Source organism: Rhinopithecus bieti, unplaced genomic scaffold (assembly GCF_001698545.2).
Source record: "Rhinopithecus bieti isolate Rb0 unplaced genomic scaffold, ASM169854v2 scaffold_62433, whole genome shotgun sequence".
Classification (NCBI taxonomy): domain Eukaryota; kingdom Metazoa; phylum Chordata; class Mammalia; order Primates; family Cercopithecidae; genus Rhinopithecus; species Rhinopithecus bieti.
In genome coordinates, this window is record NW_016823604.1 from 14,549 (window position 1) to 18,185 (window position 3,637).

Here is a 3,637-nt window from a genome sequence, read left to right on the forward strand (position 1 = left end):
CATGACCCAAGCTGCACGTTGGCCCATTTTAGCCACGACTGGAGCAGCTAGGATGCAGGACACCAAGTCTCTAGGCTGCACACAGCAGGGGACCCTGGGCTCAGCCTACGAAACCATTTTTTTTCCTCCTAAGCCTCTGGGCCTATGATGGGAGGAGCTGCCATAAAGGTCTCTGACATGCCCTGGAGACATTTTCCCCATCGTTTTCGGGACTTTTTGGCTCCTTGTTAATTATGCACATTTCTGCAGCCAGCTTCAATTTCTCCTCACAAAATGAGTTTTTCTTTTCTATCGCATCTTCAAACTGCAAAATTTTCAAACTTTTATGCTTTGTTTCCCTTTAAAACTGAATGCTTTTGACAACACCCACGTCACCTCTTCAATGCTTTGCTGCTTAGAAATTTCCTCTGCCAGATACAATAAATCATCTCCCTCAAGTCCAAAGTTCCACAGATCTCTAGGGCAGGGGCAAAATGATGCCAGTCTCTTTGCTGAAACATAGCAAGAGTTACCTTTACTCCAGTTCCCAACAAGTTTCTCATTTCCATCTGAGACCACCTCAGCCTGAATTTCATTGTCAGCATTTTGGTCAAAGCCATTCAACAATTCTCTAGAAAGGTCCAAACTTTCCCACATTTTCCTGTCTTCTTCTGAGCCCTTCAAACTGCTCCAACCTCTGCCTGTTTGGAACTGGTTCCAAAGTCACTTCCACATTTACGGGTATCTTTACAGCAGCGCCCCACTCTACTGGTACCAATTTACTGTATTAGTCTGTTCTCATGCTGCTGCTAAAGACATTCCCAAGACTATGTAATTTATAAAGAAAAAGAGGTTTAATGAACTCACAAATTCCATGTGGCTGGGAAGGCCTCATAATCCTGGTGGAAGGCAAAAGGTACGTCTTACATGGTGGCAGACAAGAGAGAATGAGAGCCAAGTAAAAGAGCCATCAGATCTCATGAGACTTATTTACTACCAGGAGAACAGTATGGGGGAAACCACCCTCATGATTCAATTATCTCCCACCTGGTCCTTCCCACAACACGTGGGAATTATGGGAGCTACAGTTCAAGATGAGATTTGGATGGGACACAGCCAAACCATATAACTGGACATTGTTTTGTTTCCAACATTTGCTGTTATCCTCTATGCTGCAATAAACATCCTTGTCAGCCTATATCTGCAATTATTTCCTCAGGATAAAATGCCACATATGTAATTTCTGTGCAGAGAATGTACCTTTTTAAGGATTTTCATACTGATTACCGAGATGTACTTGAGAAGTCTACAAATTTGTTTCCAAGAGCAGTAAATAAAGGGGCCTATTTTCCCTTAGATCCTTGCTGACACTGGATATTAACATTCATTTTAATCAGACTTAGATTCTAAAAAAAGTACCTTGTTTTAATTTGCAATTTTGATTACTTTTTATTCATCACAGTCATTCGATTTTTGAATTATAGTCCAAAAATGGAGTTTATACAGTTTCAGCTTTTTGGAAATTATTGAGAGTCTTAGTGTCTTGCTCTTGTGCTGTAAGGGTTAATCACAGCAGGTCTGTAATTAGCCCGAGCTATTTGGATAAAGCTCCTGATTGACACTGACTCCTGGTCAAAGCATTAAACATATTGATTTTTTTTTTCTTTTTTCAAACGGAATCTCACTCTGTCACCCAGGCTGGAGTGCAGTGATCTGATATCCGCTCACTGCAACCTCTGCCTCCCAAGTTCAAGCAATTCTCCTGCCTCAGCCTCCCAAGTAGTTGGGACTACAGGCTCCCAGCACCATACCCAGCTAATTTTTGTATTTTTAGGAGAAACGAGGTTTCACCATATTGGCCAGGCTGGTCTTGAACTCCTGATCTTGTGATCTGCCCTCCTCGGCCTCCCAAAGTGCTGGGATTACATGCGTGAGTCTCTGTGTCTGGCCAAAACATATTAATATTGTCTCTATGTAGCCATGAGCCTGAAGAGTTTTCAGGGCAGTTTGATCGAGCTTGTCAGCATTGTTTATTGATAACAATGAGATGGAAGAGTAGCACCTGGTCTTGATGTGATGCCTCTCCCCCGCAGCCTCCTTCTCCTCCCCAGGGTTCTGTTGGTTATACATCAGACCTGCAAAATACACACCACCTCCGCAAAGACATCATTTTAGTCTCCCTGGTTCTGAAGTGTTCTATGCATACATTAGTGGTTTCGGATCCAGGAGACATCTGGCCTGGCCCTACGGAGAGGATAATGGGAGCCTTCACCTGGCCTCTCCAGGCCCCTTTTGGAGTCATCTGCTTGGTGTATACCTTGACTTTCATGCTCTTGCTATAGTGGGTCCTTTCCCTGTAATAAAGCGTAGACTTGTAAGCTTCATCATTTCGGGTCCTGTGAGTCTTCTTTAGCAATTGAATCCTGTTTTTAAGTGTCACTGTTAGTGCAGCTATTTTTATAATTGTTGCGAGGGCACTAGATAAAAAAAGGTTATATTGTCTGCTGTACATGCTTCTGTCCAGGAAGCTATTAAGTAAGCCTTTTTAATGGTCCTACTAAGTGAGTCTCTATCCTTCATGTTTTGGCTTTATACATTTCAATGCTATTTTATTCAGGGTTTTTTAAATCTCAGATTGTACCAATTTAAGTGTTTTAGTCTTTGGTTTCCCTTAATTTGGATCTGTTTTGTATATAGTATTTTTCCCATTCTCTAACATTGATTTTTTTTTTTTTGCCACTGTTCAATTCTTTTAAATAACATATAATTGATTTTTTAAAATGCAATCTAGGAATGTTTATTTTAAATACAGGAGTAGGCTCCATTTATATTTATCATTATAACTACTACATTTAGTTTATTATGTTTCATCTTTTAATAGTATTTTAATGCTTCTTTGCCATTTCTTTTGTTTTATAAGTTTTTTCTCTTATGAGTATTTTCATTGCTTTTATCTTCTTCATTACTACGGAGAACATATATTCCTTTTAGGACTAGCAAGTATGACTTTAAGTGTTCTGTGAGTCTGGGGAAGAACACATACGAGATGTTTTGAGAGCAAGAAAGCTATCAAAGACGACTAGGCCATGGCAAAATGACTCCAGAGCCAACTTAAACAAGTTCCCACTAACCACAGTTGGAATAATTTGAGCATCAATAGAGATAATTGTAGTGGGAGCCAGGCGCAGTGGCTCACGCCTGTAATCCCAGCACTTTGAGAGGCCAAGGCGGACGGATCACCTGAGGTCAGGAGTTTGAGACCAGCCTGGCCAACATGGTAAAACCCTGTCTCTACTAAAAATATAAAACTTAGCCGGGCTTGGTGGCACCGTGCCTGTAGCCCCAGCTACTACAGAGGCTGAGGCCGGGGGAGGATCGCTTGAACCCAGGAGGTGGAGGTTGCAGTTAGCCAAGATTGCACCACTGTACTCCAGTCTGGGCAACAGAGTAAGACTCTGGCTCAAAAAGGAAGGAAGGAAGGAAGGAAGGTTTGCAGTTGATTGAATCACATCAAGCAAGTGTGAGTCTGTGAGTTCATAATATTACCAGAAAAGAAACACTTGTTTACCTTTTGTAAAATAACATGTTGTTTCCTTTAGATAAGTTTATGTCACAAACTCTATTTGGAAAACTGCTGAATAAAATATTCAAGCAGAAA